Consider the following 22,388-nt stretch of genomic DNA (forward strand, 5'->3'; position numbering starts at 1 on the left):
GTGTGTTCTCTCTCCTACAGAATGTGTCTTCAGGAAGGCAGAGAAGGCAGGACTATGACCACCCTACCACCACAGGTGCTCATGGGTAATTCCAGCACCTGCACTAGGGACTCACGTAGAAGGTGCTCAAAAGGCTTCCCAGATGGATCAAATGCAGTGAAGGAAGTAGATGCTTCCTTTTCACAAACACCCCCTCCTCCCTGGGTCTGCCAGTCAATAGCCAGCGACTATAAACTAATTGTCTCACACCCCCACCCCCACTTCCAGGTTCTCTATAAACAAAATAAGGAGTCTCCCCGTTCCTCAAAGAGTGAAACATAACCCCAGTACTTCAGAGGTGGAGGCTGAAGGGTCAGAAGTTCAAAGTCATCCTCAGCTATGTAGTTGGAGACCAGCTTGTGATACTCGAGACTCTATTTCAAGGAAAGAGCTGGAGAGATGGCTCAGAGGTTAAGAGCACAGACTGTTCTTCCAGAGGTCCTGAGTTCAATTCCCAGCACCCACATGGTGGCTCACAACCATCTGTAATGAGATCTGGCACCCTCTTCTGTATATATAATAAATAAATAAATCTTTATTTAAAAAAAAAAGACAGGTCACGCACATATATAAAATAAATATTAGAGAAAAAAAAGAAAGAAAAGGAAAGAGCAAAAAAAAAATTATCGGCAGTGGTGGCATATGCCTTTAATCCCAGCACTTGAAGGGTAGGTAGAGGTGGGCAGATCTTTGTGAGTTCAAGGCCAGCCTGGTCTACAGATTGAGTTCCAGGATGGCCAGGGTTACACAGAGAAACCCTGTCTTGAAAAACAAAAAAAGAAAGGAAGAAAAAGAAATACAGAACTACTCATTGGCCCAGAAGTTCCAGTCATGAGAGAGAGAGATAAAAATAGCGTCTGTCCAAATAAAACCACACATGGCAAGTCCACAGCAGTATTACCTGTAGGTGATGTCTGTCCCTGGATGAGTGGATGAAACCACGTGGTTCAGGTATATGACGGGCTATTTGCCCATCAAAAAAGGAGTAAGTGCTGACTCAAGCTACACACAGAGACCCTCAAAAACAGCATGCCAGGGCCAGCGAGATGTCTCAGCTCTGGTAAAAGCACTTCCTGAGCTAACCTGCTGCTGATCGCTGGGACCCACGTAACACCAGAAGGAGAGAACAACCCACGGTTGTTTGCAGGATCCCAGTATGTGTGACCCCCACAGGTTGAAGGGGAAATTAAGAGGAGACTTGTTCAGTCCAACATCTCAGGGTTTCATGGCTGGCTCTCCTCTGCCACTGTTTCCCTCCCCATCTCCCTGCCTTGCTATATAGACCAGGGTGGCCTCAAACTCACAGAAGTCCAGCTGCCTCTGTTGGGTGTTGGGATTAAAGGCATAATCGATGCACCCAAATTCAGTACATGTCCAGGGTGGACTTGAACTCCCGATCCTCTTGTATCCTGGAAGGCGTTAGAATTTCAGGCATATATTCTAATGCCTGGTCTTCCTCTGCCGCCACCATCCTTCTACACAGCACTATCACCGTCGGTCTGAAGCTACTCTACCAGGAGTCATTCATTCCAGAAGTATTTATTGGATACCCACAAACACGGCCACTGTTCCCGGCACTGGGGCTCAGTGGTGAGCACCCCATCCCTGATTTTTTTTTTTTTTTTTGTCCTCTTAATTTGTGACTGCCTCACCTGGGAGTGGCCCACCTGCCCCTCCAGGAGCCTTCACACTCCTGTTCACACCCCAGAGTTTGCCTCAATCGTTGTTTACTGGCTGGATTTTATCCCTTGGCCATTGTCTGATGGAAAGGTGTGGTCTCTGGCTGTCACCCACAGGCCCAAGCCTGACAATGGGACTCAGTCCTCCGTGATCAGGTCAAACTTTGATCTAGGGAAGGCCGACAGTATCTCGTGCTGGGACAGGCATTCTTTCCTCTATCTCCTCCCTGGACCTTGCTTTGTGCCTTTTACGTGTTCACCCACCAGGGCTTCCAAGGTCTCTCGAGTGCCTCTTCGATACGTGACTTCTGAGAACTGGGACTTGCAGAAGAACTGTGGAATCGCCATCTAAGAGGTTGCCAGTCGAATCTAGAGACTTCCTGTTACAGTTGGGGAAACTGAGGAGTTGGGATAAGGATACATCCATGAGAACGGGCAGATTCTAGACGAACTCCTCAGACTGGAGAAGCAAATTGCAAGTTCAATTGTGTATCTATATTATAAACTATATTATAAACACTGTGAGTAGTTGGATGGTTTTGGACAGTGTTCCCAGTACGTTGTCTTTTGCTAGTGCTGGGGTCTAGCTGGCCTGGTACCTGGAAGACAGGCACTGTAGCACTGAGCTCCCCCACACTGCTGTTTTATGGGGGCTTCTCTGAGGGCTGGGGGGTTAATATCACACTGAGGAACAGGGACTCTGGTGACAAGCTCATGATTGGACTCTGACGCTGCTTAAACCCCATTTGCTGGCTGTGCCTGGGCCACAGAATGAAGGAGAGAGAGAAAATGAAGTAGATGAAGGGATTAAGGATTAAATCACAGCCTGCAGTGGTGGCGCAGGCCTTTAATCCCGGCACTCAGATCTCGGTGAGTTCGAGGCCAGCCAGGGTTACACAGAGAAGCCCTGTCTAGAAAAACAAACAAACAAACAAACAAACAAAACAAAACAACAACAAAAAAGAATTAAACACCCTACTCATGTTTGGTAACACCGCTTTTGTGTTTTTATTTATTTGTGGTGCTAAGATTGAATCAATTTCCTCTTTTTAGGCAGGCAAGGCACCAAGCTGCACTCTGAAGCTGACAGACTACTTTAAAACACCAAGTCCCAAACACAAGAAATAAATCCCAGCCCACAGAGCAGTAGGACCTTGGATCTGTTGCCTGACTTCCGCCCCCCCCAGCCCTCCCCTCCACCGGGGGTTGGGTGAGCCTTGAGACATAATCTCTGAGCCCCTCTGTTGGATCAGAGGGTCAGCTGACGGGAAGACAGTCCTATTGTATGTAAAAGACTCTTCATTAAGCTTTCTCTATTCCAACTGTGCCAAGTGGCAGGCAACTTAAGGCCTTCCCGGGGAAGAGAATCTCAGCAGATCTTCCTCCTGTCAGTGCGGCCCAGGAAGGCCAGGCACAGGGCTCTGAGACAGGTGAGTGGCCGGAGGCATGAACTGTCCTGTCTTTGCTGAATGGAACCTGGTGATTCTCCTGGGGGGTGGGTGGCTTGGTTTAGGGGGAAATTAGGTCCATTTTTTTTCTTTACAAAGAAGACATGACTAGGTACGAGGCCTCTGTGCTTTAGACACACCCATGGCTATACCACACAGGAAAAGAAATGCAGAATGAAGGAGTTGGACTCGAGGCCATATGGGCTGAGGGGCTGAGGCTGGGAGACATGGAGAGATTGGAGGCAGTCTGGAGGTTTCACTCCATGCAATGTTAGTCTGTGTTCCAGGCTGTTCTCTCTCTCTCTCTCTCCCTTCCTCCCTCCCCATCTTCCTCTCCCTCTCCCTCACTCTCTCTCTCCCTCTCTCCCTCTCCCTCTCCCTCTTCCTCTTTTTTTTCCCCTCTCCCTCTAGGGTTTTTTGAGACAGGGTTTCTCTGTGTAGTTTTGGTTGCCTATCCTGGAACTTACTCTGTAGACCAGGCTGGCCTCGAACCCAGAGATCCTCCTGCCCCAGCCTCCCCAGTGCTGGGATTAAAGGCGGGCGTCACCCCCGCCTGGCCCAGGCTGTTCTCTTTCACTGCTGCTTCTTTCTGCTGAGGAGACCCTGGCTGTGACTTCCACAGTGCTCCGGGAACGTCTCCCTTTGCTGATGGTAGAAAGAGTCTCTGACTTGGAGTCTGGGGGCCTGGATCAGAATCTTGGGGTGATTGCTGTCAAACTAAAGAGCCCTGTCTTTGTAGACAGCTCGACCCAGACCCTGGCTCTCCCCTTGCTGATGGCATGGTCTGGGGCAGTGAGATGCTCTATTTTCAGAGCCTCGGTGTCCTCATCTCACGAGGGGGCCAGTCCATTTTCACTACCGTCGGTCTGTTCATTCCTTCTCCTAGACACTTTGTGACAAACCTGGTTGGGGGGTGAGAAGGTGGGGGTGGAGGGGTAGGGGGGAAATGTCTCTTGGTCCACTGGAGTGTTCAAGACGCAGCACTGGATTAGGCAGGGTGGACCCACCTCCAGTTCCAGGCCAGCCTGGGCCACAGAGTGAGGCCCTGGATCAAACAAAGCAAAGCAAAACCAAACAAAACAAAACCCGAAATGTGGTAGTGTAGGCCTGGAATCCCAGCACTTGGGAGACAGAAGCAGGCAGATCAGGAGTTCAAGGCCAACCTCAGTTACATAGCGAACTTGCGACCAGCCTTGGTTACATGAGACCCCCATCTCAAGAAACAAAAAATGTAGTTTGTTTTGGATTGAGACAAACATTGATTGTCATGTAGCCACAGAATTCACTTATCAGTAAGGGATATGGGAACTCACTGAGTCTGAGAGAGAGAGAGAGAGAGAGAGAGAGTTATTTGAAGTAGAATTGGAATGAAACTATATAACAAACACATTTCTTACACCCAACACACTTCTTATACCCACTTCAGAAAGAAATGCTTGCATCCTTTATGGTGTGTGTACATGCTTATGTATGCAGGTGTGTGTGTAATCCAGAAGTCAGCCAGAGCATCACCCCTGGTGGCTTTTATATAGTTTTGTTTGTTTGCTTGGTTGGTTGGTTTTTGTTTTGAGCCAGAGTCTCATCACGTAGCTCTGGCCGGTCTGGAACTCACACACAGACCAGGCTAGCCTTGAATTTATAGAGATTTACCTGCCTCTGCCACCTGAGTACTGGGATTAAAGGACTGTGCCATCACGCTGGCTTGTGTATTTTGTTTGCCTGAAGTTACAGAGATCTGCCTGCCTGTGCCTCCCAAGTGCTGGGACTAAAGGCGTGTGCCACCACTGCCAGGCCTTTTGTTACTTTTAATCCCAGTGTGCATCAAGTGTGAGAACCAGAGCTGGAGAATAGGTGGCCATCCACGCCCTAACCCTGGACACTTGAGATGATCTGTGCAAGGTGGAGTGGAGAGAGCCGCGGGGTAGGGAGCCAAGAGACACTGTGCGATCTTGTTTGAGGCATAGCGTGCTAGAGGGAGGAGCCTAGGTCCTGACTGGTCCAAGGAGGAGCCTTGGCCAAAAATCTTGGCTAATATCAGAACCATCAGGGAAGCCACACATGTCCTTGTCCTGAAATTCCAGCCACTCAGAGGCACACAGAGTTTTGTTTTGTTTGTTTGTTTGTTTTTAAGAAAGGGGCTGAGGAGATATAGCTCAGTAGAGCTCTTACCTATCTTGCTTACAGTTCTGGATTCAGTCTCCAGCACCTAAATAAATTAATATTCCAACCGACCACCAGGAAATTTATGAGGAAGAAGGACAAATTAAAGAGGTGTAACTTTATCCTGGGATCCTGTCTGTCCTGTCCCCAGAGTCCCTCAAGGGGTTCTGATGTGCATCCAGGTTTGGGGTGACTAACTTCAGGTAGTGGGCCCCAGGAACCCAGGGACATTCTTGTGTATAATTCTAAACCAAGTTCAAACCTGTAATCTCCCCACTTGAGAAGCTGAGGCAGGAGGATAGTCACCAGTTTGAGACCAGCTGGGGTTACACAGAGAGTTCAAGCTAGCCTGGGCTAGAATGAGACCCTATCTCAAACAACAACAACAAAAACCAAAACCCACCAAACAAAACCAATGAAACAACCATATTTTGGGCTCACTGGGGTTTCTGGTGTTCATGGACCTGGAGTTACTTCTTCTGCATCCCTCATCTAACAAAGATGAGGCAGGATGAAGCTTTAGAGAGAGCTCCTTATTTACAGACCCCAGGACTCTAAGCAGAGAGATGGGTCCAGCGTCCTTCCCTCAGAGCATGCTAAGGCTCAGTAAACTGTCACAGTGTGACCCTGTGTGATAAATGCTTTGGCAAGTCCCCAAAGCTTGACGGACACTGAAGCCACCCTTGGAGAAAAAGAATAAAGGAATTCGGTGTGTGGAAACTTCCAGGGCAATTTTGACCACTAAGGATATCCCACCGTATGTTCACAGATGGTCCTGGGTCTTGACACATAGGGAGAGAAAACTCACACAGACACACAGACAGACAGACAGACAGACAGACAGACAGACACACACACACACACACACACACACACACACACACACACAGGTATTTCAGTTTCTAACTAGTAACCTTTTTAAAATTCTATAACAGATTCTTGTTTTATTTTGTTTGAGACAGGGTTGCTCTATGTAGCCCTGGCTGTCCTGGAACTCACTCTGTAGACCAGGCTGACCTCAAACTCACAGAGATCCACCTTCCTCTGCCTCCTGAGTGCTGGGACTAAAGGCTTACCAAGGCAATCTTTAGTCTTTAGTAGAGTAAGTGAACGTGTATTCTTATTTCCTTTTTTTTTTCTCTTCTTCCTTCCATCCCTCCTTTGATACCTGCCCCCCCCCCTTTGAGACAGGGTCTCACTGTGTAGCCCAGGCTGGCCTCAAACTCCCAGAGATCCACTTGCTTTTGCTTCTGAGTGCTGGAATCAAAGGTGTGCACCACTATGCCTTTTAAAGGTAGTTACTATGTAGCCCAGGCTAGCTTCAAACTCATAATCCTGCTGCCCCAGCCTCCAGGACGCTGGGGTTACGGGTACCCCCCCCCCACACACACACCCTGGGCTCTTATTTCTATTATCTGAGGAGACTGGAAGCATTGTTCCACATGGAGATAAGAACTACGGGTCCACCTCTCAGAGGTTCCTTTCCACTCTGTGCAGGGCACAGCCCTGGTGGGGCATTGGGAGGCCTGGATTTCCTGGCCAGCCGATAGGGTTAGAGAATTCACCTCTAGGTGGGTGGTTCCCTCAGCCACCCGTGGTCAGAGGCTGCTCTTTATGGAGAGGCAGTTTCAGCTCGACTGGCGGTCGGGACTTCTTCAAACCCTTCTGTGCTACTGAAAATGTAAAATTTCACCCTGCCTGGTGGGACGTGCCTTTAATCCCGGCCGGCACTCAAGAGGCAGAAGCAGAGGCAGGCAAATCTCTGTGAGTTTGAGTTTAGCCAGCACTGTGCAGAGAGAGCCTGTTTGCAATAACCTAAACGAATAAATCCAGTTCAGTTTCTTTGGGCCCCGCAGACTGGAGTCCCTGCAGCGGGGTCCATCCCTGAGTCTTTCGAGGTGCGCTCACATTGAAATGAAATGGCCTGCTGGCATTCCCAGTTTGGAAGTCTACTGGGATGGTGAGTTCTATGAGCCACTGTGCTTGGCTGACAGACCTGGATAGAGCAGGTGTTCCACGGGCATCTCTGAGTCAGAGAGAGAGAGAGAGAGAGACAGACAGACAGACAGACAGACAGAGAGATTCTCTACGGGTAAGACTGCTTACCTAGCATGTTCATCCTCAATAATGTAAACAAACAAACAAATATATAAATAAATAAATTCAGGGAAGCCCACCCATGGAGATATAAATATATAAATAAATAAATTTATATATTTATATATTATTAAGATATAAATATATAAATAAATATATAAATAAATTTATATATTTATATATTATTAAGATATAAATATATAAATAAATAAATTCAGGGAAGCCCACCCAGTTTGTAATTTCCAGCATATGAACCAGAATTACAGGAACCAAGAATCATCTTGGCTTCATGTAAGTCAATTCTTTTCAATTAATTTTTTTCAATTATCCCTCCCACCAGACACACACACACACACACACACACACACACACACACACACACACACAGGGTTTCTCTGTGTAACGGCTCTGGCTATTCTGGAACTTGCGTGTTGGACCAGGCTGGCCTCCAAATCACAGAGCTCTGCCTGTCTCTGCCTCCCGAGGGCTGTACGTGCGGCACCCCCACAGCCTTGTGAGACAGGCTAGCACCTTGCAGATGTGCTAATAGGGAGAGAGCTGCTGTCACTTGGTACTAACGGGCCAGGGCACCACACGCCAACTCTTCTAGGGGCTGGGAGGCATCGCAGCTGGGCTTCGACCACCCCGTACAAGAAGGCCCTGGGTCTGATCGCCATCACTGCATTAACGGGTGGTTGGGGAACACGCCTGCAATCCCAGCGCTGGGGAGCCTCAGGAGTGTGCGGCGGTGGTTATTCTCAGGTGTGTAGTAACCGAGTTTGAGGCCAGCCTGGGCTACATAAAACCTTGTCTCAAAATAACAGGATCAGCTCCACCCTCCTAACAGCTGGGAGGAAGAGGGGGCTAATTGCTAATTGACACTGAGTTCAGGTAAGTTCATTAGCTTCCTCGGGGCATTCATGTGACAGATTCCAAGCACTTTGTCCTCATAGTGTCTGTAGTCAAGGATCCAGCCATGTCTGAGCCTCAGGCACATACTGAGGGCCAGGCACATGGAGTTAGTTGTCCTGGGTTCAGACAGTCCTTGCTCTGGTGCAGTGGTGCGGAACCTTCCTGACGCCGTGACCCTTGAATACAGTTCCTCACGTTGTGGTGACCCCCGCAACCATAACATGATTTTCATTGCTACTTCATAACTGTCATTTTGCTACTGTTAGGAACTGTAATGTTAAGCTATCTGATAGGTGACCCCTGTGAAAGGGTCGTTGGACCCTCCAAAGCGGTCAGGACCCACAGATTGTGAATGGCTGCTCTGGTGGGTCTCATGTGCGGCCATCGCGTGGTGAGGTGGAGGGGCGTAGACATCTATAAGCTAACAGAGCCAACACAAGAAGCTAGCCCAGCTCCCGTCTCCCCGGCATGGGCAGGGCAGCAGGATGGCCCAAGCTTCATCTGGCCTGTCTGCCCTGAGGTAATGATCACCCTGTGTGGGGAGCTGACCGAAGCAGTCAGGTGTCTCAAGGCCCTCCTTATCTCTGGACTTGGACCTCTCTGGGGCTTCTGGCACACACCCTCCGGAGGCCTTTCCCTATCTGTGTTTCGTACAAACAAGCGCAGGATAGGAGATGCCATCCCGGGGCGCTAACAGAATAGCCTCTCCCCACAGCATTGTCCGGGCAGGATTAAGAGGCCTACCTGGACATTTCTGCACAAGTATTTGTGTTTGTCTAGACGGCTTCGGTTGTGAAGGGTTTGGAGGGGGCAGATAAGATATCCACCCCCTCAACGTGTGTGTGTGTGTGTGTGTGTGTGTGTGTGTGTGTGTGTGTGTGTGTGTGTGTGTGTAGGTCAGAGGGCAGCAGTGGGTGTAGTTCCTCAGGCTCTAGCCACCTATTTTTGGTGCCAGCGTCTCACTGGTTTGGAACCTGTAGGTTCAGCGTGGCCGGTCATCCGGTGAGACCCAGGGACCTGCCTGTCTCTACTTACTCAGTGCTGGAGTCGCAAGCACGGGTTACCAAGCCCAGGCTTTTGTTTTTTGTTTTTTGTTTTTTGTTTTTTCGAGACAGGGTTTCTCTGTGTAGCTTTGCGCCTTTCCTGGAGCTCACTTGGTAGCCCAGGCTGGCCTCGAACTCACAGAGATCCGCCTGCCTCTGCCTCCCAAGTGCTGGGATTAAAGGCGTGCGCCACCACTGCCCAGCCTTTTTTTTTTTTTTAAATTAATGTGGGTTTTGGGGATCAAACTCGTGTCTTCGTGCTTGCAAACAGAGCTGTCTCCCCAGCTCCCCTATTAGGCTTTAGCAAGCCAGCTCTGGCTACTGGGTGGTTGACAGGTCTAGACTCCTCTCTGTTCAGGGAGGCCCTGAGTTAGCGCGCTCCCTCTGGGCTTTATCACCATAAAGGTCAGATTATACTCTCAGCTTCTTTATCTGTCTCAGAGGACTTGAGACAGAGAGAGAGAGGGAGAGGGAGAGAGAGAGAGGGAGAGAGAAAGAGAGGGAGAGAGGGAGAGAAAGAAAGGGAGAGGAGGATGAGGAGAGAGTTAAATGCATTCATTTGTGTGTGTGTGTGTGTGTGTGTGTGTGAGAGAGAGAGAGAGAGAGAGAGAGAGAGAGAGAGAGAGAGAGAGAGAGAGAGAGAGAGAGAAATGCATTCATCTGTGAAAAGTGCTAAGATAAACAGAGTCTGCCCTGGTTTTCTGTGGGTGATTTTAATTACACCCAGCCTCCAAAACAGAGCTGGGCATGCTCCAGCTTCCCACCTCCTGTCAGTCAGCCTCAACCCTAGCCCCTTCATAAGCGCGTGGAGACGTGTGGTCAACCTGGCAGATACGGCTGAGGACCAAATAGGTCCTCACTTTCCTAAAAAAGATAATAGATAGAACCCTCCCCCCCAAAAAAAGGAGGTGTGGGGGAGGCCCGGCGGTGGTGGCGCATGCCTTTAATTCCAGCACTTGGGGGGCTGAGGCAGGCGGATCTCTGTGAGTTTGAGGCCAGCCTGGTCTACAAAGGGAGTTCTAGGACAGCCAGGGCTACACAGAGAAACTTTGTTTCTAAAAAGCAAAACCAAAAAAACAAACAAAAAGGCGGAGAAATTGACACAAAAAGGCCTGAGATCACAGGGAATCCGTGAAGTCTCCCCGGAAGCTCCAGTCCCCACAGACATCCTCTGACTCTAATGTTACAATTCACAATTTAGAAAAGGGTTCAAGTCTTGGTTCTGTAAACGACAGTACTTTCCTTGGTATCTTTCCCACTCCCACTCCATTCCTTTCTTTTCTGTTTTAAAGACAGAGTTTCATTCGGCCCAGGCTACCCTCGGATTCCTCATGTAGCCAAGCAGGTGCCGCCTTGGCCACCCTAGCCTGGGAGTTCAGAGGGAGGCACCCACCATGCCTGGCCTCTTCTCTTTCTGGAAGCTCTGTTACTCCTGGAGTTAGAAATTCCAAAGGCCCCTCTGGTTACATTCCGCTGCCGGTTAATCTTCTAAACAAGGCTTTGTTTTAAAAACGGATTGAATTCTCCTGTCTCAAAAAGCGGCCTGTTTTCTCTTGCCCTTCACCTGTGGAGAGGGAAGAGGGCAGGAGGGATGCCCTTTCCAGGCCTGAAAACAATCTCACGGGAGCTGGAGTCCCAACAATTCTTCTCTGAAGCTGGGGGACCTGACTCCTTCCCTGGGCTGGGTTCCTGTCCTGGGCCGAGGAGAGCGTTAGAAATACCTAGGTGCTCCTCCTACTGCTTATGGACCGGGCAGCGAGGTCGTGCCCAGGGATCCCCAGGGTCCGGACAAACCGCACTGGGCTCTTCTGCACCTGCTTGGAAGTTTATTTGAGTTTACTCTTTGGGTGTCGTTTTCCTTTTCTTTCCTTTCCTTCTCTGTTTTCTTGCTTTTTGTGTGACAGGGTATGGCCCCCGGCTGACCTGGAACATGAAGCGATTCTCTGAGACTGGGATGATAGGTGAACATTACCATGCCACACACTTTATTGTCTTTGTAGTCCACTTTTTTGGAGTTAAATAGAAGTATAAAGAGCTAGGGGGCCGGGTGGTGGTCCAGTACTCGGGAGGCAGAGGCAGGCGGATCTCTGTGAGTTCGAGGCCAGCCTGGTCTACAGAGCGAGATCCAGGACAGGCTCCAAAGCTACACTGAGAAACCCTGTCTGGAAAAAAAAAAAAAAGTTTTGGGCTGGAGAGATGGCTCAGAGGTTAAGAGCACTGGCTGCTCTTCCAGAGGTCCTGAGTTCAATTCCCAGCACCCACATGGTGGCTCACAACCATCTGTAATGAGATCTGGTGCCCTCCTCTGTATACACAATAAATAAATAGATAGATAGATAGATAGATAGATAGATAGATAGATAGATAGATAAACAAGCAAATAAATAAATATATAAATAAATAAATATGAGCTAGGGATGCTGGGGACAGAGGGCTTGCCTAACTGCTGAGGCCCTGGATATGATACCTGGCACTACAAAAAAAAACCAAAAAACACAAAAACAAAAACCAAAAAACCTAAAGATGGTTGTTGGGGGGGTGTGGTATTGGCAAGATGGCCCAGTGAGAAAATGTTCCTGCTGCCAAGCCTAACAACCTGATATCGGGGCCCCATGTGGCAGAAGAAGAAACGGATGGCTCAGCAGTGAGGAGCATGTCCTGCTCTTCCAGAGGACCCCAGCTCAGATCCCAGCACCCCTGTCAAGTGACCCACAGCCGCCTGTAACTCCAGCTCCAGGGCATTCGGTGCCTCCGGCTGCTGGGGTCCTGCAGGGACAAGCACATACCCACACTCAAACACACATATATAAACATAATTAAAAATAAAAGATGTTTGGACTCAGGGTTTAACTTAACTGATACAGCACTTGTGTGTATTTGCAATAGGAAAAGCGGTCTCTAATCCACACTCCTCGGGTGTTAGAATCAAACCCCAAGCCTCAGGCACACAACACAAGTGCTCACCACCGAGCTATATCCCCAGGTCCCCCAACATTTTATACAGACTAAAGTTCATTGTGAGCCCAGGGGCCTGCATGTCAGGCACTCTGGGGTGTGTGTGGAAGACACACTCTCCTTGATCTTGCCCTGAGGCCCCTGGCATATGAATTTCTGGACATTAAGCACAGGCTAGACCATTTTAGTGCTTGTGAGCACCTGTAGCAGGCAGGGACTCTTCTAGGCTTTTGAAAACACATCAGTGAGCAATAGATTCCTTCTTCGTGTTGGAGGCATCCTACGGTGTGGCAGGTGAGGGGTTAACGCTGTAGGTTAAGGCTGAGGAGGAAAGCTAGGGGGCTGTGGCTCCCCTGAAGGATGTGGGAGAGGTCAAAGCATTTGTGAGGTTTCTGGGCCTGCTTCCATAAAAAGGTGCAATTTCAACCAGGGTTTGAAGATGGTGAGGGGTGAAGATGGATGTTGGGATGATGTGGATAAAGCCTTCCAGGTCTGGGAAGCAGCCAGAGGCTGCAAGAAATAAAATCCAACATAAACAGCAGGAAGGGGGCCACCCAAAAGATAAGGTTTCTGAGAAAGGGCCAGAGGAAGGGAGGAAGATGCTCATTGTGTGTGGCTGCCCTGTGGGTGGGGTGACTTACCCCATCCCGGACCAGCTCTGCGCAAAGCCCTGGGCTAACGGAAAGCCGACCAATGTGGCTTGTGGAAACGGCTCCCAGCCCGGCTCTTTCACAAGTACACATGACCTGTTTGTTGTCTCCTGGGCCTCAGTAGTCTGGATGCAAGGAGATGCCCAGAGCCTATAACCCCAACATTTGGGAGGCTGGAACAGGAAGATCTGGGCTAGCCTGGGCTGTGTGACAGCCATATAGGCCCTGCCTCCAAATATTGGGCTGCTCACTGACCTCTTGCTTGCTGACCTTGGGTGTCCTTAGTGACTGTAACAGTGCCATTAATAAGGCAATATGTATGGCATTTTTTTTAAAAGATTTATTTATTTATTATGTATACAGTGTTCTGCCTGCAGGCTGGAAGAGGGAACTGGATCTCATTAAAGATGGTTATGAGCCACCATGTGGTTGCTGGGAATTGAACTCAGGACCTCTGGAGAAGTAGCCAGTGCTCTTAACCTCTGAGCCATCTCTCCAGCCCGCGTGGCATCTTTTGAGAGTAATTGCTTTTAGTAATGTGACATGTATGTGGGAGTGTGTGGATGCATATATGTGCATGCGTGTGTGCATATGTATGTATGTGTGTGAACATTTGTGTGTGCGAGTGAGTGTACATGTGTGTACATATGTGTATTATGTATGTGTATTGTGTGTATGTGTGTGTTGATGTGTGTGTGTGTGTGTTGATATGTGTGTGTTGATATGTGTGTGTGTGTGTGTGTGTGTGTGTGTGTGTGTGTGTGTACTGGGGATTAAGCATAGGACCTCACACTTGTTAGGAATGCCCTCTACCACAGGATATCCCAAGCCCTTTATTCTTTTGAGACACCAGGTCTCCCCAGGTTGTCCAACCTGGCTTTGAACTCACTCTGTAGCCCAGGCAAGCCTTGAACTTTCAGTCCTTCTTCCTTAGCCTCCTGAGTAATTAGGATTATGGGACTAATGACACCACTCGAGGTCTTGAAACTTCAGGGTGTTTTTTTGTTTTCTTGAGATGGGGTTTCACTATGTAGCCTAGGCTAACCTCAAACTCACCATGTGGCTGAGGATGGCCTGGAACTCCTGATCCTTCTATGTGTACCTCACAAGTGTGAGATATTATGCTCAGCCTGCTAATGTTGAGACTTTGTGTGTGTGTGTGTGTGTGTGTGTGTGTGTGTGTGTGTGTGTGTGTGTAATTTCAGAGCAAAACTTGTGTGAGTTGGTCCCCTCCTTCCACCAGGCAGGTTCCAGGGATCAACTCGGGTCATCGACCTTGGTGGCAAGCTCACCACCTCACTAGCCTGTATGGAGACTTGTGAACTTTACTACAAGCAAAGCCATCTGACTTGGTCTGAGGAAAAGACAGGCAGGGGGTAGTCTCTGGTCAGGGAAAACCCTGTGAGAGCCAGGCCTGGAGCTCCCTGGAGAGGGCTTCCGTGGCCTGCACAAGGCTCTTGGTTGATCCTAGGGCTGCAAGTTAATATTTATTTAGTTTTATTAGATGTGAAGGCCCCCTTTCCACTACACCACACAGGCTGCCTTGTGGGAAGGTTCCTCTGCGAGCAGCTAACTGTCATTTGTCCGTTGGGAAGGTTTAGAAAGCATTGTGCAAATACTTGGGGGTGAGGGTGTCTTTGTCCCCCCCCAAAACCCCCAAACCTAGCAAATGTCTTAACCTTTGGATAATAGGGAAACTGGTGTGTTCTGACCCCACCGAGGAGCCGCTGGTGACCCTGTAATGGCACATGCCTTGGTTAGCTCCCCTCTGGCTCTCCTGGCTCATGACAGACAGGGTGGTGGTTCTGCTTTGTTTTTTAAGACAGGAGCTCACTTTGTAGTCCTGGCTGGCCTCGAACTCCCGGAGATTCGCCTGCCTCTGCCTCCTAAGTGCTGGGATTAAAGGTGTGTGGCCTTATGCCAGGTAGATGTTTGGGTTTTCACTACCAGGACAGAGGTGAGATGGACTCGTTGGGAAAAATAGGACTGATGAAGAAAATCCCTTCCTCCTACAAAGAGAGCTCATGCAAGGGCCACAAAAATGGGCCCTAGGAGGTCTGGGGTCAGACTGTCAGACATCAATTCCCAATTGCATTGAAACGTTTTTGTGACTCAGTTTCCTTATCTGCATCATAGGTGCGAAAATGATGCCTAAGGATTAGAGGGATGTAGTTTAGTTGGTACAGCATGCAGGAAGCTCTGGGTTTCATCGTCAGCTCAGCATAGACTTTGTGTAGGCATGCGAGCCTGTAAGCCCAACTCTTGAGAGGTGGGGGTCGGAGGATCAGGACTTCAAAGTCGTCTTTGGCTACATAGTTGGAGGCCAGCTGAGTGGTGGTACCACCCGCCTTTAATCCCAGCACTCGGGAGGCAGAGGCAGGAGGATCTCTGTGAGTTTGAGGCCATCCTGGTCTACAAAGAGATTTCCAGGACAGCCAGGGCTACACAGAGTAACCCTGTCTCAGGAAAAAGAAAAAGAAAAAGAAAGAGAAAAAGAAAAAGAAAAAGAAAGAGAAAGAGAAAAAGAAGGAGAAAGAGAAAAAGAAAAAGAAAAAGAAATGCAAAGGATCCTACATAAGCTCTATGATTCCATGATTGAGTTTTTGTTTGTTTATTTGTTTTTGTCTTTTCTAGACAGGGTTTGTCTCTGTAGCCCTGGCTTTCCTGGAACTTGCTCTGTAGACCAGGATGGAATATTGAGGTTTTAAACTAAACTACACTGAGCAAGTTCTTATTCACTCATAATATTCTTTTCCTTCCTTGGTTAACCCAGTCCTCTACCTCAACCCGTCTTGTCATTTTTTTTTTTTTAATAGATGGGTCTGACAGTGTGTCTCTAGCTAGCCTGGAACTCACTATGTAGCCCAGGCTGTCCCCAAACTCAAAGAGACCTGCCTGCCTCTGCCTCCCAGGAGGCAGAATTAAATGTGTAGGCTTAGCATGAGGATATTTTTTTTTAAAGACAGGGTTTCTCTGTGTAGCCCTGGCTGTCCTGGAACTCGCTCTGTAGCCCAGGCTGGCCTCTAACTCACAGAGATCCACCTGTCCCTGCCTCCCAAGTGCTGGGATTAAAGATGTGCACCAGCCTTTTGTTGTTCTTTGAGACAGGGTTTCACTATAGGCAGGTGGTCTCGAGCTCATGACAATCCTCCTGTCATGCCTCAGGTTTTAAGTGCTTGAATTACAGATGTGACCCACCGCACTAAAATCTGCCTTGAGGACTACATTTTAAAACGATCACCATCAATCTTGCAATGATTCTCATTCTCTATTGAGATGCAAATGTTATGGGTTGGGAAATTAGCTCAGTGGTAGAGGCGCTTGCCTAGCAAGCGCAAGGCCCTGGGTTCAATCCTCAGCTCTGGAAAAAAAAATGCAAATGTTGCCAGGCAGTGGTGGTGGTGGTGGTGGCACATACCTTTAATCCCAGCACTGGGGAGGCAGAGGCAGGTGGATCTCTGTGAGTTCCGAGGCCAGCCTGAGCTACAGAGTGAGATCCAGGACAGGCACCAAAACTACACAGAGAAAGCCTGTCTCAAAAAAAAAAAAAAAAAAAAAAGATGCAAATGTTGAACAACAGTATCAATTGGAGAGGAATGGGTTCGAGGTCCACTGTATGACATTGGCAATAATAACAAGGCATGGGTGCTTCGTGACTTACTGTGCGATATCCACTGACCCATCACAAACTTACTGCCTGCCACCCCCCAGCTCACCGGGGAGTCTTCCTCACTTCCGTCTGTGCTTGTAAGCTCACTGTGAGTCACAGCTCGCTCACTGCTGGAGAATACAGAGTCACATACCTTGCTCACAGAGTTTGAAATTCAGTTCCTGGGGAGTGCATTCCATGTTCATAGCATCATAGAGTTGAAAGGTCGTGAGTGGAGTCATTGTCCTTTGGGGGTCAATTGGATTATTCCCTTGAAAATGTGATATGCTGGGTGTGACGGCTCATGCCTGTAATCCCAGCAGCACCTGGGAGTCTGAGGCAGGAGAATTGCTACAAGTTCAGGTCCAGCCTGTGCTAAAGAGTAAGACCTTATCTCAAAAATCAAGGAAAAAATTTTAAGAAAATAAATAAGTTTTTAAAACCTCACTTCAAAACTGTGAAATAGCATGTTACTTGGCTCACCTGAGTAATTTCATGGTGCAAACATATTCTAAAATGTCACTTTGGTGAATATGATCATTTTTGTCAGTGGGTAAAGGAACTTACCACCAAGTTTGACGACCTGAATTCAATATCTAGGGTACATGATGGAAGGAGAGAACTGACTCCTGAAATGTGTCCCCTGACCTCCACAAGTGGGCTGTGGCATCCATATTTGCATGTGCCTATGCCAACACTCATGTCTCCTGCACACACACACACACACACACACACACACACACACACACACACACTGCAAATTCTAGGGCCATGCCTTCACTGAATGTCAGCAGACACTAAGGGAGTGAGGTGGGGATTATAAGGGATGGGAAGACATTTGGGATTCGGTGTGGAACCTGGGAAGCGGCGTTGCTTAAAAGCCATTGAGACGGAACCTGCCGGAAGGCGTTCTTCGGAGTCTGAGTCTTCAGCGAGCCCTGTGAACTCGAGTTCCTTAACTAATAGTGACCTCATTAGGCAAAGGTAGCAGATGTGTGTGGGGAGAGCGTGTGCCAGCATTCTGGACACACTCAGTACACATTACTCCGGGTGAGCGGCTCTACATTCGGAAACTGTAATACACTTAGAAATTCCACAGACCCGTTCTGCCGGCCCGACCCCACCACTCCCAAAGGAGAGCACGCTCACCCCCTCTCTCCAGAGAGCTGCCCTTTGAGGCAAGCACATCCCTCCTTGGTCTTCTCTGAGGTAGGATGTGCCTTGGCGAATCCCGGCTTGACTGAGGACGGGGCCTCCCCCTCACTCCTCATCTCCCCATCTGTCATTTTAAGATATAGCCTCACATCTCTCCTGCAATCTCTCGTGAGTTTGTTGAAGTACGTCGTCTCCTTTCCCTAGCTCCAAGTCCTTGGGGAAAAACTTGAAATGAAAGGGACCTCACTTTTACCCCTGTGAGCTAACGTGAGTGCTTCCATAGATGTTCCAAAATCAAAGGACACTTCACTCGGGACAGAGCGCGACTGCTTTGCCCCCAAATATTCTTTCTCCTCAGCCTCCCTGGCTACAGTGATTCCCAGCTACACTGCTTTGAGGTAAATAATAGTAATCGTAGCTGTTATTATTACTATGCTGAGGGCCAATCCCCAGGTCTCAGGTTGACATACTCTGCCACTGAGCTGTGTTCACGGCCCTCACCACAATTGTTTTATGGGTGGTTTCTGAGAGCTCATCTCTGACATGACCTCTTTATTCTCCTTGGGCCCCGGGTTGGGGGTGGTTATCCAAGGCTTGCTCTCTATTGAAATATTTTAATTAATTAATTAATTTATTTTTATGTGTATGAGTGTTTGGCCCACACACATGTACATGTATCACATACATGCCTGGTGCCTGTGGAAGCCAGAGGTGGGCATCAAATCTCCTGAACTGGAGTCACAGATAGTCATAGCCACCTATGTAGGTGCTGGGAACTGAACCCAACTCCTGTGGAGGAGCAGCCAGTGCTTTTAACGGCTGAGCCATCTCTCCAGCCCTTAAAAGAATTTTTTTAAGTTAACTTTTTTTTTTTGAGACAGGGTTTCTCTGTTTAGCCCTGGCTATCTTGGAACTCGCTCTATAGACCAGGCTGGCCTCAAACTCAGAGATCTGCCAGCCTCGACCTCCTGAGTGCTGGGATTAAAGGTGTGATCCACCGCTGTCTGTGAGGTTAACTTTTTGTATTCTATCAAAATGACTTTGGGGGAGGGGGAGGCTGGGTCAGTCTCTACATGTCGGCTCCAAGTCTCCATAACTCCAGATCCAAGGGATCCGATGATGCCTTCTTCTGGTCTCCTTGGGCACCAGGCACACACGGTGCACATTACATACATTCTTGTAGGCACACACTCATACACATGAAAAACAAAAGTAAATAATCTTAAAAAAAAACACCTTTCTGGGGGCTAAGAAGATGGTGGCTCAGTGGTTAAAGTACTTGCCTTGGACTCCAGAACTCGGGAGGCAGAGGCAGGCAGATCTCTATGAGTTCGAGGCTAGCCTGGCCTACAGAGTGAGTTCCAGGATAACCAGGGCTACACAGAGAAACCCTGTCTTGAATCCCCTCCCCCTTCCCCCCCACAAAAAAAAAAAGATCCTGCCTCAGTGAATAACCTGAAGAGCAGTCAAGGAAGACACTTGGTGTCAACCTTGAGCCTCCTCACCCTTGCACACACATGCATGAATACTTGCACACACACATGTCCACATACAACCATCCACATGAGAGAAAGCAGAATCTTCTCGGGTGTTTTGTCAGGTGACTAATACGATAGGTAATTTTGTCCAATAAAATTTATGACAGTAGGGCTGGGAATATACTGTTCGGCCGAACAGTGTGTGCCTAGAGTGTGTGAGACCCTAAGGTCATTCCTAGTCCGGGGTCGGGTGGGAGGCAGCTCTTCTCCAAACACGATCTTTGAGAAAAACCTTGTCTGGAAACTGTTGACCTTTTAAAATCAATAGCTAAGTGAGCTCATGATATTCAAAACCATACCACCGAAAGAAAATCGGCATGAAGCTGGGGGCAGCGGTATGTACTTCCGGTACTCAGGAAGATTAGGAGTTCAAGGCCAGCATTGGCTACATAACCAGTTCAAGGTTGGTATTAGCTACGTGAAACCCTGTCTCAAGACGTCAACAACTGCTCTGAAGCCAAGACTAGACCGGGTGAGACCACAATTACTCAGGCAGAACTTATCCAGTGTCTTGGGAGTGGGGGTGGGGGTGGGGGCTGGACAGAGGTATGCTGAGGCCATCCGCAAGCTTAAGTGTTTGAGAGGGGCAGTTAAAATCAAAGAAGGGTCAACAAAAGACACATCATTTAATTACAAATCAGAAGCAGCCAGTTTTTAGATTCCCTTATCGTTTAATGGGCATTAAGTTTTAATTTACTGTGAGTTGAGCATGCTGCTGCTCATCTCGAATCCTAGCCCTCAGGAGGCTGAGGCAGAGATGAAGAGGCCAGCCTCGCCTGCTGTATGGCAAGCGCAAATCTACCTTGGCTGCCATCAAAGAGACAGACTATCTCCTTGACTTTTGGTGTGTGAATTGCCGAGGATTGAACCAAGGACCGCTTGCATGCTAGGCAGACACCCTAGGCTACATTTCTAAGTAGCATTTCACTAGATGAGTCTGTCCCTTTTCACGTTTGCCACGAAGACAAGGGGGTGGGGGAGCCTAGAGTCGAGCGTAAAATAAGAACCAAGCAAACTGTAGCAATTTTATTGGTCAATGTGGTCAGCCTCTGGAGATGGAAATGAAAAGGCCGTTGAAGAACGGTTTGATGTTCCGTGGTTACACATTAAGGAGCGAGAACTTCCTTCTTCCCCCGTGACTGGCAATGCCAGGTACTGCGAGCTTAATTTTGGGTTCTTCTGAGCAGAGAAGGAAACAGGAGTGAGGTTGAATTGTGAAGTCTAGACAGTGTTGTGTTATGGATAAAGCTGGGTACGGCTGGCACATACCAGGTTGAGTTCAGGATCCTCTTCAGATACATAGTGAGTTCAAGGCCAGCCTGAACTACCAGAGACCCTTACTCAAAAAATAAAAGACGGAGTGTAGTGGTGCAAGCCTTCAGTCCCAGCGCTCAGGAGGCAGAGGCAGGAGGATCGCTCTGAGTCTGGCCAGCTGTGTAATGAGTTCAAGGCCAGTCACTGAGTTGAGAACTTGAACGTGGATGGATTGCTTATCCCAGAGGAAGCTTAGAATCTGCAGGAAGTGCATCTGATGAGCTACAGGACTGGCTGGAACCTACAGGCTATCAGTGGGCCTACACGGTGCCACAGAGTCTGAAGAAAAGCAACAAACAGTGACAAAGAGGGACCCAGTATGCTGGGTGCTGTGGGCAGTTGGCGATTGCCGGGGCCAGGCACGGTTTCTGTGATCTCTGGGGTAGAGGACGACAAGGGATTTATCTTTCAAGTCCTTCCTGGAAAACCTCCCACTGCTGACCTTTCCCCAGTGATCACTCACTGATTTTTAATTAGAAAAGATAATTAATGATACACAAAAGCAATTACAGACTAGCTTGATAACGTGTCTTAGGAAAAAAGTTCGGAGCTTTGAAGCTCAAAAAAGACTCTTTTGAATCAGGATCTCTGGTAATACAGGAGGCCCCCCAAATTCTTCTTTGTTTTTCGAGACAGGGTCTCTCTACATAGTCCTGGCTGTCCTGGAGTTTGCTGCGTAGATCAGGCTGGCCTTGAATTCACAGAGATCCTTCTGTGTCTGCCTCCCAAGTGCAGCGATCAAAAGTGTCCAGCACCACACTTGGCTGCCTTTAAACTCTTGATTCTCCTGCCTTTATTTCCAAATGCTGGGGTTATGGTCATTGGTTAGCGTGCTCGGCCAGTTTTGAGACCCTTCTTTTCAAAGGGTCTGCTTCTGCTCCCTTGTGCCTGAGTGTTTCCCAGGGGACCCTGTCCCCTGTCACTCAGGTCAGTGATATTCAGCACTTGGCTCTTATATGGCTCTATTTAGCCCTTGAAAGTTCAATAACTTTGGGGTTGGCATGCATTTTTGCTTATTTGTTTGTTCTTTTTGCTTTTGAGACCAGGATCTCGGGCAGCCCAGGCCCGCCTTGAATTGGCTGTGGACTCCTGGTCTTCCTGCCCCTACTCCCTAAGTGCTGAGAAACTGATATTTCAAATTCTACTAGATTCAAGGTAACAGTCATTTAAATTTTCCCGAGTTTTTTCCAAAAAAAAGTAATGAATGGATTTAAGAGCTGGGTATAGTGATGCACACTTGTAATTCCATCATTTGGGAGGTGGAGGCAGAATGGCCGAGAGTTTGAGGTCAGCCTTGGCTACCTGGTGAATTCCGGTGAGTTTCAGGGTAGGCTATGTATGGAGACCTCATCTCAAAAACAAACATACATCTAAAATCAGAAAATCAGGAGGGGGTTTCCCACCAAGGCAGACTCAAGGTAGGTAAAAGACCCCTTTTAAAGAGGCGATCTTTAACAAATGTCTCAGCTTCAGCAATGATCAAACTAGTCTCGTCCGCAGCCTCGGGTTATTTAGAGCGAATCTGTCTTTGATCAGCCTGCATGGAAATGTTTAGCCGATACCCCTAAGCAATAAAGACTCGCAGAAAGACTTCCTTTTCACACACTAGTCTTATTTCCTCTTCATTGCTCACCTGTCTCTGGAGTCTGGTTCCGGGCGACTGTGTTCTAGAACGGGTCTGGCCACTGACACCAGCAGTGTGAGCGGAGGGCACTAGAGACTCGGGAGCCTTCCAGATTATGGGAGGCA

The 22,388-nt window shown here is 48.5% G+C and overlaps 1 protein-coding gene across 1 annotated transcript in view; it reads left to right on the top strand.

The window, feature by feature from the left end:
- Positions 1-2,994: 2,994 nt before the first annotated feature.
- Positions 2,995-22,388, top strand: part of Srgn (serglycin) — a 36,853-nt gene continuing 17,459 nt past the window's right edge. Inside the window, exon 1 of the mRNA XM_006972726.4 lies at positions 2,995-3,148. The gene's annotated coding sequence lies outside the window, so the exon portion shown is untranslated. The remainder of the gene's footprint in view (positions 3,149-22,388) is intronic.

This window comes from Peromyscus maniculatus, chromosome 21 (assembly GCF_049852395.1).
Source record: "Peromyscus maniculatus bairdii isolate BWxNUB_F1_BW_parent chromosome 21, HU_Pman_BW_mat_3.1, whole genome shotgun sequence".
Taxonomy (NCBI): Eukaryota; Metazoa; Chordata; class Mammalia; order Rodentia; family Cricetidae; genus Peromyscus; species Peromyscus maniculatus.